We start from the raw sequence: 16,518 nt of genomic DNA on the forward strand, positions 1-16,518 counted from the left end.
GGAGGAAGAAGAAGAAGACTAGCAGGAGGGAAATGGCACTGTACCTTGTTAGCCAGCCATCAAAGCCGGGCTTCTGAAGGCTGCCGACATGAATCACAGCGCCACCCCAACCCACCCGCAGCATCAACACGTGGCCGTGTCAGCCGCTTGTGGGGAGGGTTTCTCTCTCGAAGCGATTCTGTTTTGGCCTTATCAAGGTTACAAATCAATGGTTTGTGAATTATAATTTGAGCGTATGTTGCCCGCCCCAGGTACTGGTTAAACTTGTTGCATACATGCGAAAGGCGGGACGTATAAAGGAGGATTGCCCGCGTAATGTACTGTACAACGTAAATGCCCCTTTTTATTTTGTTCCGTGTTGTTTCGTGAGGCAGAGTGCAGCATTGTGTTTTTTTTTTGCCCATGGTTTTGTGAGGAAAAAAAAACCCCACTACACCATCTCATTATTGTACAGTAATATAAATCCAGATCCATGAAATGAAGTCTTAGGTAGCAGAGGTCAAAAAATTACGTAGCACGGTTCCAAAGGCCAAATCGATAACATTTAGTGATGCAGGGTTGTTCAGCTGACATTGACGCAGAGTCACAATTTGTTGTATGGTTCAGATGAGTTAAAACAATCACAAGTACAGCACATGCTTGAGAAAATATCTAAAGCACGTACAATTACACTTACACCTGAATCGTGTCGGCTATGGGGATTGTTTTACCATACTTCACCAGGCTGGTCAAGACCAGGACCGGTACAGATATAATTAGGATGCATGGGTTCAGTTAGTACCGGTAGAGCTTGCAACTGCTACTAACATCACTGCTTCACTGTGTACATAAGGGTACTTATTTTACGGGTAGGAACCTCCTGGTTACACCAGCAGCAGCCCACAAGGGGATTATTGTGTCCGTCCGTCCGTCGTGCATCCAAAAATGGGAGGGGTGGGGCTGGGTGGAGAGGGGCTGGGTGGGGAGGGGCTGGGTGGGGAGGGGCTGGGTGGGGAGGGGCTGGGTGGGGAGGGGCTGGGTGGGGAGGGGCTGGGTGGGGAGGGGAGGTGCTGGGTGGGGAGGGTGGGGAGGGGAGGGTGGGGCTAGATGGGGGGTGGGGGAGGGTGGGGCTGGGTGGGGGGTGGGAGGGGTGGGGCTGGGTGGGGGGTGGGAGGGGTGGGGCTGGGTGGGGAGGGGCTGGGTAGGGAGGGTGGGAGGGGTGGGGTTGGGTGGGGAGGGGCTGGTCACCCCGTGGTGCCCTTATAAAACTCAACGTTTAACCTACTCACGCCGGCTTGTGCCCGCCCTCACAGTCGGGCATATTTGCGGAATACACCACGTGGTGCCGCCGTCGACCCTGGCCATTGACCGAGCAACCCAAAATGTCAGTGTAACACTGTGTACTTATGTGCAAGTGCACTTTCCAGCAGAGCAAACCTTGGGGGTTTTTAACAGGCAAACTGCCACCCTCACATCAGACATAAATGCTTCAGAAAAAAATATTTACAGGAGCGGGACATTTTGTAATATCAACATTGTGAACAATCTTTCACACCAAGAAATCCTTCGCGGCTAAAACGTATCGCAATTCAAATAGTGTGCACTCTGCTGAAGTATAATAGAAACATTTGAAGTGAGGCGCATTTGACGGTCCCACACAACTTGTCTCAACACCAAGGCCTTCTGAGAATACAGCACTTTGTATGCCTGTTGCTAAGCAACTGCATGCTCACAAATGAATGCATTTTTTTGGTTAGACTTCGAAAATGTTTTTAACAAGGAATCGCATGTATTTACCATGGTTAATTTTAAGTGTACCCTCCGATTATCACGGTTGGCTACGTACGGTGCGGAATAAGTTCAACAACACACACTGACTGTACCTATAACACTGCACTTAAGCGTACTGTAAATGTAAACTATTTTCAATTCCCACGGATGTTTGAGTCATTAATCGGAAAGAGACCACTCACTTTTATATGAATATACAGTATATGCTAAATGTATGCTATTGTACAAGCATGATGATATTGCTCCACCACTGCAGCAAACTCCAGGTAATTTGATTCAAATATAATTCACCTTGCCAAACATGATGCCGACAAATCACAAAAACTCGTTTATTTAAACTACAGTATTTTAATTTTACCAGGTAAAGCCCACTGAACTCATTCGCTTCTTTTTGAGAAGCAACCTGGTCACAAATGATCGCTAAACGAAGTGGCTTATCATTGGGAAATGTGTAGCAGCTAAATAATCTAAACATGTTAGCGTGTAGCTGGACAGCATTTTTGGGGGGAAGTTATGTTAGCGAGAACCTAAGGTGGTTGTGTAGCTGATACTTCACCTGGCTAACCCAGTGCTGATACAGGATACATGGTGGCTTTTTCATTGCTATGTCTACTACCAATACCAGCACCCTCTACACACCAAGTTACCATGAGTACATCCAGGAATACATTTCAAGTTAAATATTTCGGTCTTGATTTGAAGCTTTTGTTACTGCAGGAATCCATACTCTCTGGTTCTTTCGGTAAAGTCACGTAGACAGAAAAAAATATATTTCATTCTGATAAATATACAAGCAGTACGTACTTAAGATGTTCAGTAATATTTACAGGTCTTGCATTAGCAAATACGGTCGTGGCCGATTGTCACGCATGTCAGTTCAAATTAAGTGAAATAGTATATACCGTTATCTCTATAGCATGTTTATACAGCACATAACAGCAATGTATATAGCCTTTACTTCTCTCCAACTTTTTCATTTTCACATTTTACACACAAATCAAACCATATGCTATCATAACGAGTCTATCTAAAACAGATGTCAGGTCAGTGTGACATCGATTTTTATCTCTTATTTGTATCATCGAGCATACTACAACTACCGTACTGTACAACAACCAACACAATTTATACACTATACATTCTAAAACGTTTACAATTCCGGATACAACAAAATAAAACCCCAACACTTATCGAAAGCTCAAAACCTCACCACCGGGAAGGCGCGATCTAACCACATCCTCAAGAATACAGTATCACAACTCCCAGGTGTTCAGTATAATTCAGTAGGTTCAGTGTTGAATATCTCTAGCATTTGCCCATCATCAAATCGCCCTGACTATTCCTAATCTCGTCAAAAGCTCAATCTAAGCAGCGTTGAGCCTGGACAGTGCTAGCATCGGTGATTATAAGGGGCACGGGAATAGCATCGGTGATTATAAGGGGCACGGGAATCCCGGGTGGCAGGAGAAGCGGATCACAATCCGCCAGGATGCCCTTCGCGTAGGCGCGCTGCGAGATTGTTTGGCAAGATCGCGTGGGAAGGGGGGGGGTTCCACGTCATAGCTCCCGCCGCAAAACAACAGCCAATCAGCTGCCACGCAAGGCGATACCTCGTGCAACGTGGCCGCGCTGGAGTCCCTTTGCAAAATGGGCGCCGACTACGTCATCGCTCCCGTGCGTCCAAACCGGGCAGTGTAGCTTTGACGTACGTTAATCAGAATCTTTATTATTTATACCGGAGGAATCCGATGAACGATAGAGCATTTTTTTGTTTGTTACAGATGTCCAGTAGGGGCACGGGGTCAGAATGTTGTAACAACAAATAATAAAAAACACAATATGTACATGAAAGGTAAACAAATAACTTTAAAAAAAAAACATACGAATAAAACTAAAGTATTTTTTTTATCTTACCATGTAAAGTCCACTGAGCTATTAGTTTATTTTTCACAAGCGACCTTTCATGTGGAAATTTATATCAGAAAAATAATCAAACATTTATTTACGTTTGTGCATGTAATTCTTCGAGTGCATTACTTTGCATTGGAATGTCTTTACGTGTGTTTTTGTCCGTGTTTATGAACCCATTGTGCGCCACCCCGGCTATAATAGGTGCTTGCGAACAGTCTGCTCGAGAATTGCGAAAGTGATTCGGCACTTAAGCCCCCAGGTAGCGAGTCGGTTTTTCACTGGCTATTTGCGTGATCAGAGGTAGTTGCTGGCATGGTGGTTGGACACTGCGCTCCGGACCCAGGAACCTGAATTTGATTCCCACCCATGGCTAACATCAGTGGTGAATAATATCCGAACTGGTCCTGGGCTAAACTTTAAATATACTGCATAATAAACATTAGGGAAAAACCAAGCATTACTTTTCGTTTCACTGAAACCACGTTTCCAGTTCTATTCTATGATATTTAGGATTCATATAGCGCCCTTTCGATGGTGATATACCGTATACAAATACACTGTTACACAACTACAGTTTTCAGGTCTGAGTGCAAAGGTTAAAACACAGAAATGTATATTTCCCCTTCCAGAGTAGAACTGGAGTAGGTAAAAGCATATAGAGGATACGTTTAAAACTATTGCAGACTTTTCAGAACTGTTGATTTTTTTATGCTGCGCAGTCAATTAGCAGCTGAAATTTAAAAAGTAAATATTAAAATTGTAAATGCTTCTGGGGATTAGGGACACAATTGCAGGGTAAAAACCTAAAATTACAGTAAGATACTTCAAGGGTTGAATTACAGACCAACACATGTTTTTAGGGTTAGGCCATATGACAAGAATGTTCCAAATAGGATTCAAAGGAGCATTCTGGAAAGTGCATTCATTGTGGTTAGGGAACGAGCCAGACCTCAGCTGGATGCAGTTGAAAGAGAATCATAGATGACATGAGCATGTTGAATGAATAACGTATATTTAGGATCCTTTTATATTGGTCACGCATGCAATATCGTGTGTGGAATAGCACACTTGGAAGTGATTTAAGGTGATGTCTGTCTGCCAGTGCACATCCCTCTCAGGGGCTGTGGAGCCAGACTTGGTGCTGCTGTTTAACACCGCAGGACAAGACTGGGGTGCTTTAGACATTGAACATAAACGGACTGGTTCCTCTTACCGTATTATCAGTGCAAATAGAGCGATGTGGGCTGTACAAGCCACTCTCATTTAAAGTTTCAAATTACTATTAATACTGTACTGTAAGTAGATAATACATAAATAGCTGAGGTAAGTAAATGGGCAACAACATAAATATGTTGAGTGCTAAAATACCCATGAACAAATGCTTAACATCAGTTGAAATAAACAGCACAAGCGTGGCACTATCAAGGTAATACACACCAATATATGATTATCTGTACAATGGGTTATTTGTACCAACATCACCTTAGAACACTGTAGAATTTAACAAGATGCAAAATTGTATAATATAAAATTTTCTCATGGAGTGTCAGGCTCTGTGATCCTATATTGGGATGTTTGGCCAAATCCACGCAAAAGTGTTCAGTATGTGGTGCCACAGCAACGGAGCAACTATGCCAGCAATGCTATCCCCTCGCACCCCACACACGAACGCACGTACACCCCCACTAAACACATACATGCACCCACGTAAGGTCTTGTGGGGGGATCACCTGGTACCCTGGGTTTTTACTCAAGGGGCCCCTCGTGGGGACGTCCCATGGTTTCCCAGTGCCAGGAGATTGGCCGACCCCCCCCCAGGATGAATTGCATTGCGGCCCCGTGAATTAGCTTAAGATTGTATAGGTACAACGAGCTCACCGAGCAAACCACAGTGAGAACACACCCAGCACAGGGGAATAGGGCCTTGGGAGAGCAAAACACCCAGTGAGCAACGCGCGAGGGGAGGTGGGAGGGAAATTCCTCAACCGGAGTGGGGGGGAGGATGGGTGCCCAAACAATGGGTGAAGGCACACCGGCGGCCCCGCGCCAGGTAGGGGGCGGGGCATCTGCCCTGCCCTCTGCCCTGCCCTATCGAAAGGTAGGCGCCCGATTGGCCAGCAGGGTAACACCACGTGACCCTGGATTTTTGGATTCGGACGAGACAAAGGGAGGGAATGGAAAAACGTTGGTCAGTTCTCCTACAGCGGTTCAGCTACCCGGTCAGACTCCCAGCCGCTCGCAGCGTCCGAGCGACGCGGGCGAGTACTGCGACAACTCGACCCCAGGCAGAGACCTCTCGGACCCTCGTCCCTCCGACTCCCACCGCGTCCATGAGACACTGCGAGTACGTCCGCGGGGTGAGAAGTAGCGTAAGGGTCCACCTAGGGTTTGAATAAGAATAGGTTGGGCGCTGCTCGCAGAGAATTTTTCTCCGGGCCGCGCAGGGTTTTTCTTCAGGCGCGCCATTAATAAACTTGAGCACAGAACACCGACACCGTGTGATTTCTGTGTGTGTGGAGAGCGTAGGTGTGGTGCGAGTACGTGCGTATGTGTGAAGCGCGCGTGTATTCAATTACAAACGTTCGCGTGCGTGTTTACATAGTGCGTTTTACGCAGGGTGTTCACGTAGCGACCACAGCACTCAGCGGTGGAACGCGTGAATATTATCGTCAACCCGACCATCGTTTTTGCATGCCCGTGCCCGCGTGCGTGTTTGCACGGCGGATTGAAGCCGACCCAACGGGAAGTGGGGATGGACGCGTGCATATTCATAGGGCTATTTTTTACGCGAGCCGTGGCGAGCAACCGGCGCAGGCACGCGCGAGCACGCGGCCACCTCCGGACATTTGGGGGTAGTGTATGTGGAAAGTGTGTGGGATAACTCCAGGCGTGGTGAGCAGCGTGCACCTGCACGGACACGCGCGTGCGAGTAGCCACCTCGGCATTAGTGGTGGTGTACGTGGGGAGTGTGTGGGATAACCCGAGGCGGTGGGGAGCCAGCCCCTAGCCATGCTTCACAGAGAGGACGCTGGTGCGGGGAGGCCGATCACTCGATCGGCGGCAGCCCGGCGAGAAGGGGCGGAGGAAGAGGGGGGAGAGGAGGAGGGGGGCGTTAGCCCCCACAACTATACAATCATGATTTAAAGGAAAACAGAATTACAGTACTGCAAGTGATATATTCTAATCACTGTTATGAGGCTAAATAGGATACACTGCTTGTCGTAAGATACTTTCTCACTATTGATCTAATTTAGTATTTGCTGTGTTATGATATTTTATTACATTGTTTTACTCTGTTTAACAGGTAGGCTTCTGCCAACAATATTATCCATAATACAGTTTTTTTTATTATTACACGCTTTTATTTAACTGTTGTATTCTCAAATCTTATAACTCAATTTTTACCCACTTCCCAATGTGGTATCGACTGCAAACTTGGTATACTTATGTCATATTGATGACAATACTATATTCTATTATTTAAAAAAATGAATAAAATATATTTTAAAACATTATGTTATGTTTCGACTTGGCTCTAATTGTCCACGGTCAACTGACGTTGGCTGTAAATGACCACGGTCCCTTACGTTATGGCAAGCTTCGGGGCCACGCCCTGGAGTCATGGAGTTCTTCCATTAGTACGGTACATTTAATTAAAACGTGTTTTAAAAAAAAGCTTTTTTTTATATATTACTTATTTTGGGTTAGATCGCATAAAAACCTATATTATGGATTGTTGTACTCTATTTGTTAAAAAGGTTGCGTGTCAATGTATTTAAATACAACAAAAATATATTAAAGTTACCCTTTAAAGATGATTCTTGTTTACGTGACAAATTTGGCATGTACCCTCACCTTTCTGCCAGACTGCCACGTGTACTGACAATCATGACACTGCACTGCCTGAAATCTGAGTCAACATTTTTCAGAAACACTTTGTGAAAATTTATTAAATGTAATTTTAACTAAACATTTTCCAGTGATATTTAACGGTCAAAAACACACGACTGTAATATAAATATATTGCTGTTTATGCGAAAGTGAGAGCTATGGATGCATACTGCATTAGACACAAGTACGGTAATGTTAAATTATTTACTGTACAGTACAGTAGTTTTTTTTTTCACAATATTTCTTGGACATGACTGCACTTGCAAGGGTACATTCCTGCATACCACGTTTTCCATGAACTGAAATGTTGACAAAATACAGTCACTGGCTGTATATAATGCCTTAAATACTGTAATAATATTACGCAAGACCTCTTCAATCAAGTACTTAAGTAATTCAGGTTCATTAAACAGTTCCAATATGTAATAACTCAGAGGAAAATGTTTACATGCAGTGAAGTGCAAACAATTGGACTTTATCAAAGGGTTATCAAAGTCTGCAATGCAACTTACTGCACCCAATGAACGCAAAAAGGTCATGTATTAATTGAAATTTTTAAAACTAAAAAAATCCTGGCCCAGTAAGATATATACGTATTAAAAGTTGAATTCAATACATTATATAGAATTTAGCCCAGAAAACTTTTTTTTTATTAGTCTACCCAGTGAGCTTTCCAAGTTGGATTTGTAAATGTTATACTTAGCTTGTATAAATGTATTTACATTTCAACAGTTATGATGTGCCATAAAACGTTGTCATGCAGGTCACAAAGCAAAATGGACTGAAAATCACATTTTATATTTTATTACAATCCATTGTGGTTTCTGATTGTGTTGGCATTGGCAATTAAGTGGTATTCCATGCAGTTAGAACACTAGTCATGCAAGCCATTTTCAGAATCTGTCTCCAGCTTGTTATGCATGAAAATTGGGACACTTAGACAAACAAGGAGTAGGCTGTCAGCAAAGTGGTTTGTGTACTGCATTATGAAGCTGGCAACATGAGTTTGATTCCTGGTCATGGCTAACATCAGTGATAGGAGCTATCTGAACCAGTCTCGGATGTCCCATTCACCAACTCGTATTGGTGAAACATGACCAAACTTCCATAACTTACATGGCGTGGGGAACATTTTTATCTTGCAGCGGATTGACAAAGACTAAATGATTAAATCACAGAGAAATTTGGCACATTCCCAGTGATTTGGTCAGACCTCAGAAGCGAACAGGGTTGTGCCTGGGTAGTGGATGAATGGGTGTGTTATAGACTGCGGGGCTACGTTGGGAGCAGCAGAAGGCAGTGCGGCAAAATCCACTGCTGTAATGAATGCTCACTGCTTTCACCAGCCCGTACTGACGAGCTTGGTGAAGTATGATCGAATAACCCCCATGACCCATATAGTATGGGGCTTTATGCGCAATAGACAAAGAGTTCCTTTCATTAACAACTACAGTACGTTGGGTCAAATGTACAACAGTAAATAAGCCATCATGGCCTGACACTGCCATCACCAGAGAGGTCAGAAGCATCAATTGTTTATTTTAAAAAGCTGTGGTGCATCATTTACTTGACCAGGATTATTTTATGTAAGTACACGTAACCAAATGAGTCAGTTAAAGTCTGCTCACAACCGCCTAGACCGGTTATGAGTAAAACTGTTGACCTTTTGCACTTGACGAGGCATTTAAGAGCTTCTCTGGTGTCCTTTTACATCAAAATGAGCTGTTGGTTGGTCATAAGATTACCCTGGACACTTCTGGTTCCGAAAGTTCCAGATTATCTAAAAACAGTAAATAGTGAAACTGTAGAAAAGTTTTGCATGGTACTGTGATGAGTAATATGACTGTTAGATTTTAAGCATTATTGAGTACGATGGGATTCATTTTAAATTGAAAGAAAGCCAATATACTATACTGTAATATATAGATAATACAGTATCTGTAAGCTTTTTCAGCACTCTTTCCTTAATACATTAATGGGTATCAGTGTATGCATAGATGGATGTAAATCTATAATGATTACAACCCATAGTCCTAGGGTGAATGGGACTACATGTAATTCAGCAGTGTAATAATGCAAAGGCTAACACAGCTCTGATGCTTCCATTCTTGGTTCTTTCGGTAAAGTCACGTAGAAGGGAAATAATAAAATAATAAAAATAAAACAATAACATTCTCACGCCGGCTACTTGTGTTGTGGCCGAAACGTTGTCAGAATTTTATTTTATTATGTTTTATATTTTTATTATTTTATTATTTCGCTTCTACGTGACTTTACCGAAAGAACTTAAGAAGATGAACCAAAATATAATTATGGTACTTGGCACAGCATGCACCTCCAAACAAATCCTGTTCCCCCAAAACTCTTTGCTGTTTGAAGTTAGCCAACACAAACATTTAAGAACACATATATAATCCCTTAAATATGTTTATTTGTTGTGCTGCCCTGTTATTTTTTTTATTTCCTGCCCATGACAAATGTGACTGGTTATTTTAACTGTAAGGTCATGTAAAGGACAGCGCGCCTTCATTGATCATTTCACTTCTGTTAAGAGAGCTTGCATTGCAAAGCCTCCTGTGGTCACCCATGTCTGGAGTCTTAGCCGTGGAAACTATACAAGCACAGCAATCATTTTTTATTGCACCACAAAAAGTATGTGAACACACACACACTACCTTATCGCTGTCACAGCCATGTGCAGCGTTTGGACAGTGTGATCATCGGCTCCGGCATTAGAGAAAGGCACGTTATTTACGGGATGACAATCTATTCACGTTCGCTAATCGCATTACACCTTTGGCAGACTGCACATTTTGCAGTGACTGCAATTTGGCCACCGTGAAAAGCATTGTGTTGACAAGTGAGGGCGTGGATCATTACTGTTGGCTGCACCACTGGTCAGAATACACAAGACGACGTGCAACACATTTGGCAAAATTAACAATGTACACAAACCACACAAACTCTGATTATACAGTATACGACTTAATAAGGAGGGTTGCTGAAATTTAGAAGCAGAACATAAGTATGAAATCTCAGAATAGAACGTCTGCAAACACCACGTCTACAGTCTGTCCATTAAACCACGTGCAATTCTCCAGTGGCCAGAAAACGCTTAGATATTAATCAAGGGGACAATGGAACAAAGTGCAAACCCTCACTGTTATCACTTGTGAATTATAACTCCCTTTCGCCAATCCCTGCATATATTCTGCAGAATGTATAGCTTGATATTATAATTCAACGATTGTGTTGATCATAATGTATGGTGGTATAGGCGTCTAAAGCAACTGTGGCTCACAATTAAAAACTACTTGTATAAATTAAAACTAAATCTATCACACTGTGGGACTCTGATGAACGTCATTGGATATTTATGAAGTTAACCTCACAATGGCCTACAAAGCTTTGCTTTAGTATAGATTTTTTTAGGACACTCCAATGTTGCCTATTGAGATAGCTATAAATTGTAAAGCAAATAGCACTTAAAATAGGTAATGAACAAAAATCAAAAGGGATCTCCTGAAATTAATCTTGAAACAAAGCAAGGCTTTTATAGAAGAAAACTCAAATGTTACCGATATCATCAATAAACGGCTCCATACAATTGTAGTGGGTTCAACTGAGTCGCAGACGTAGACTTTGGAGGCAGCGCATTCGTTTAGTTCCAACACACGGGGTAACTTCCCCTTAACAGAATAACAACCTTGGGTAGTGACCACCCGGCTAACTATAGTTACCACGTAACGATTACTACGGACCCGGGACCAACAGCATCTGCCCGGGTCCACGTGCTGGAAGACTCGTAGAACAGAGATCGTAGACGAAGGGTTCTTTTCCCAGGATGAACAACCGCGATCCCTCTCGAGACTCGGCTTATATTCTCTGCGGCGGGGCCGACTTCGCCCTTGGCCATGCCCCCTTCCAGAACCATCGGGAAGGACCTGGGTCACAATCACGTGACCCTCAGAGCCCCCTCTGTCAACTTAACCAGTCACGTGTCCTCCCGGGTCAACCGGAGTACCATGGTCTCACACGACCCTCCCCTTAGGTCGGCACCCACGCACCGTGTCATGTAGGGCACTTACAGCATGGTGCGATCCAGCGATATTACTCAACGCACACCGTGCCCCTCTCTGGCCAATACTGCACCCACAACATGGTGACATCCAGCGATGTCGCTACATCGCACACCGTGCCCCTCTAGGGCCGGTACTGCACCCACAGCATGGTGACGTCCAGCGATGTCGCTACACAATAAAGCAGCTTCCATTTTTATATGTATTAAAGAATAATGTATTTGGGATGTAACCCTTAATTAATGAGAATTAAATTACCATCATATACAGACTACGCTGGCATGTGATGCATTGGACCTAGCTGTGTATATTCACAACCAGAGCATTCCTGTCAATGTGTAGTGTAATAGCGCCGGCTGGTGACCAGCAGCGGCAGCTGCCGTGGACAAACAGTACACACGCCGGTGAGCATATACACGGGGTGTGTCGGCAGGGCGGAGGAACTGGGGCAAGGGTCATGGAGGGCCCCATCTGGAAGCCTCTGGAACCTGTTAGTGAGTTTGAGAAGGGGCCGAGAGCGGTAGCTCGAGGCTCTCGGTTTTGGGATTGGATCGTCTCGTCGTTGCTGTCGTCTCGTCGCCATCGTCGCTGCGGACGCTGAAGTGTTCGCTCGATATTGCGCTGCTAGATAGCCTGTTAGCTGTCTCAGTCAGCACCATCCATGTTAGACGGCTAGTGTTGTGTATAGGTTAGCGACTGTAGAGTGTGCAGGCAAAATCGCGTGTGTTCAATAAAGAAGGTGCAGCTAGAAATCTCGTCTCCGAACTCACTGACACGACATATACAATAGTGCGGAAACTATGTCACGACCAGTGCCAGAGGGCAGCATGCTTATGGGGACAACAGCTTGCTACTGCCCTGTAGATTTGCAACTATTCAAAAACAAAATTACATGTGATGCTCACTCTGTATGAAATGTTTTAAATTTGACTCTTTGCAAGACGTTTAGTCTTGCTCTGCTCATAACCATGTCCATAAGGTTGCCAACTCTGAGGTACACAAATTGGAATCTATCATTGGAAGATATCTCATTACCGGAAGAGGGGAGACCTACATGCAAACACATTGTGTTGAGTGCCGTATTATTATGTAACTGATACAAAAAACAAGACTTTTAATGTTGCAGAAATACTTTCAGATTTCCCAGGTCAGCTACCTCAAAAACAGGCCGATTTTGGAAAACCAGGACAAGTGGTGACATTATTTCCCCATTACCCCTATTGTGTATATCCTTGTGTACGCTATAGTAATATGGGGAGTTTTTTATGGGTTAGTTGCTCTATACTTTAGTAACTTGGGATATTTTGGTACACGTGGCCACATTCAACCGTCCAAGTCTCATAAATTGCTGCACTGCAGAGCAATATACTCCATGCTGTAAAAGCAATTGTGCAAGGTTTGCTTCAGTGTGTAGCTGTCAGCAGATATATCCTCACCACACTACAGTACAATATACACCTATTTATATTATTGTAATACATGTCGAATAATGAGTTTTAGTCGATCTTTGTCTTTTTAAATCACAATGCAGGAAAAAAAGTGGAATACATGAGTGTCCTGCTAATTAATTACCAAGCACATCATTTTGCCATAGCATCATTCAAGAACACCATAATCTCAGCGCATCATGCCAACCCATCATCCCTAGACATTATCTCAGCGCACCATTTTTCACAGTACATAATGACAACATCACATGTGCCTTTCATCGTCTCAAGCATCATGAGAAGCCACGGCCGCATGGTTGATAATGACTATGCATATTGAACATGTCAGGACCCAGATGTTGCCTTCAGCGAGCGCAAATGCGAACACATTCACGTGTCGAAATGGCTGACTGCATAAAGTGAACAACTTTCTCTTAAAACAAAAAAAAACTACAGCACAAGTCCCCACTCTCAAACGTTCATTATTGTCATCACGATCCATGGGCAGATATCACTGAGGTGTCCACTGCACATTTCGCAATTTGTTTCCACAGATTGAAGCAGTGCTAAATCTCAGTGGCCCTTTAAGGCCTGTGGTGTATTTCACCGACGCACGCAAGGAATTCCGTGAGAGGTGACAATATAGCAAAGTGAGCCATGTCACAACAAAGCGATCCTTTATCTCAGGGGTCGGGAACCTATGGCTCGCGAGCCAGATGTGGCTCTTTTGATGATTGCATATGGCTCGCAGATAAAACAAAATATTCTCACTTGTTTTAATCCATCCATCAATTTTTCACTGCGCATGTCCTGTTCATGGCTGCAGGAGCAATTGTCCATTATTTTAATTGGATGATACTGGCCTACGTATGCATGTGAGCAGTCATTCTCACATCTTAAAAACATCAAGTCCAACCTACGATCACGTTTAACGGATGAAAGCCTCAACGCTTGCATGAAGCTTAACCTCACCAAGTACCAACCCGACTACAAAGACATCAGCAAATCCATGCAGCACCAGAAGTCGCATTAATGGTGAGTGTTATAACAACATTATTTAAAAGAATAAATTCAGAGGCTTATTATACTGACATTTAGTTGAATTCACTTTTAAAATATATTATATGGCTCTCACTGAAATAAATTTCCAAATTTTTTGCTTTCATGGCTCTCTTAGTCAAAAAGGTTCCCGACCCCTGCTTTATCGCGATCTCACGCACAATGCATGTGACTCGGGAGTTTAACGCAAAATCTCATCCCGTGGCTAAGTCACGACACTTGGCGCACATTGCGTGTCCACGTGTGTAGGAAATGAATTGTGTTATATAAAGTTGTGCACACACATACGCTGTTGTCTATTGGGATGTGTGTAGGAATTTCATTAATTCAATTATTATTTTCGGTAAAAACTCGCCCCCCACTAACGAGGGCATCACAGTTGTATACGTTAAACTAAGGTAGTCCTATCCTATAAAATAAAGACAACGTATTATATCAAAATAAGAGGACATATGAAAAGGAAAAAAAATTGTCTTGCAGAGTATCCTGAACTGTTTGGTGCTCGGAGCCAATCTGAGGGATCGGTGTAAAAGAGTTACAGATCTTAGGTGCCACACTTGAGAAGGCCCTACACGTGTGTGTGCTTGCATTGTGGTGTCTATAGAATGTGTATACACACATAGGATATGTGCATTAAATGCATGTATGCACATGTGTATACATGCTATAGAACTTGTGCGCACACGTAGATTGTATACCCTATACGTAGGTAGCAGTGTGAGTATACAAGCTGCGCCTTGGATCATTGTGAACAGAAACTAATTGTTGGAGGGGACACTTTCTTGATAAGGCAGCAGATTACAGCATTAGACCCTGCACAGAGCGGCGATCCAAATGAGCAAAATGTACTGATGATAATAATAGGGAACAACACATTAATGTTCCTCGAGAATGACGTTTCAATCATTACATATGCCGTGGCTCGGAAACATGGACACTTGACAAATTGCACACAAACTGAAAACAATCTTGCAAAATGATCGCATATCGAGAGGAGCATCTCGTGGCAGCGCGTTACATCATATCCACCGTAAAAACACACACACACAAACAAAAACACAACAAAAAATATATATAAAACGTGAAATCTGCTTTTGTCCATCGCATCCCTAAATGCGGGATGGCGACAAGGTGACCGAGCACCGTGGACGAAGAGATGGACCGGGACGACGTGTTTGGGGGGTAGAGGAGGAGGAGGGGACGAATGAGTTCAGCTCCGTGCTCGTCGTGATCGACATGAGATGGATTCGTGGCGTCGGCGTGGCTGCTTCGTCAAGCAGCGGATAAAGAACCACGGGTTGAGCACTCCAAGACGATGACGGCTGGCTCCGTGTAAACAAACACACACAAACAACACACAATTTGGGAGGTGTATCGGTCGCAGACTCACCTCGCCGTGTTCACCCCACGGAGCCTCGAGTCGCAGTCGACCGATGTGTCCGGTTGTGTACTGCACAGGTTGTGTATATACTTTAGTGTTCGTGGGGCCTACACACTTGTGAGGTCACCGTTTCCTGCCGTGAGATAAGGATGGCAGCTGAGCTATTCAAAGTACTAAGTATAGCCCCTGTAACAACCTTGGGCGGTTTTAGTGTCAGTATCAATGTCAACGTGCGTCTCTTGTGTGTGTGTGTCAGTGTGTGTGTTCAAGTGTGTGACCGTGTGTGTCAATGTGGATGTGTGTGTGTTAATGAGCGTGTCAGTGCGTGTTCATTGTATAACTGTGTGTCATTGTGTGTAACTGTCAACGTACGTCACTGTGTATAGTAGCTGTCGATGTGTGGAACCGTGTAATTGTGTGTCAGTGCGTTGTGTAACAGCGCGGTGGTCAATGTTTGATGTCAATTGAACTATAATATGTATCAATATGCGTCTTTGCTAGACCTGTGTGTGTGTGTGCGTGCAACTAAGTGCACACTGCGTGAATTGCGTGCGTGCTGAGAGTGTCCCATCCGCTGTGTTTGTGCACTTCCGTCCCGGGTGCCCGCCCCTGCCTGCTGCCCTCGGGGGGGGGTGGGTCCGCCGGGCCGGGCTGGGCCGGGCCGGGCCGGGCTGGGCTACCGCGCGGCTCGAGGGCGCGGAGCCCCAACAAACTCAACTCAACTCCCTCCCTTCCTTCTCTCTCTTTCTCTCACATCGTTCCCCCTCCCAGCCACTCACGAGCCTTCTTACCCCAACCCTCCCACCTCCCCGCTCTCCTCTTGCCTCCCTCCCTCTCCCATCACGCTGCTCTTCCAGCTCTTCATTTAACCTCCCCGCGAATCTTTTATTTTGCAACGCCCTTGTTGGGGAGGAGGAGGGGAGGAGGAGGGAAAAATAAGCACGGAGTCATTAAAAATCGAGGGCGAAAGAAGGCGCCAATCATTGAAATTGTAGTTTGT

The 16,518-nt window shown here is 44.2% G+C and overlaps 1 protein-coding gene across 6 annotated transcripts in view; it reads right to left on the reverse strand.

The window, feature by feature from the left end:
- Positions 1–16,167, reverse strand: part of LOC116947738 (oxysterol-binding protein-related protein 6-like) — a 52,325-nt gene extending 36,158 nt beyond the window's left edge. For 2 of the 6 annotated variants that reach the window (XM_032963828.2, XM_032963797.2), the window contains exon 1: positions 15,528–16,165. The gene's annotated coding sequence lies outside the window, so the exon portion shown is untranslated. Of the gene's footprint in view, positions 1–44; positions 557–15,527 lie in introns of those variants that run through there. The other 4 variants (XM_032963847.2, XM_032963817.2, XM_032963837.2 and 1 more) reach the window with 4 other exon arrangements.
- Between the last annotated feature and the right edge of the window lie 351 nt (positions 16,168–16,518).

This window comes from Petromyzon marinus, chromosome 2, assembly GCF_048934315.1.
Source record: "Petromyzon marinus isolate PM22_M1 ecotype Great Lakes invasive population chromosome 2, UKy_Petmar_22M1.pri1.0, whole genome shotgun sequence".
NCBI lineage: Eukaryota > Metazoa > Chordata > Hyperoartia > Petromyzontiformes > Petromyzontidae > Petromyzon > Petromyzon marinus.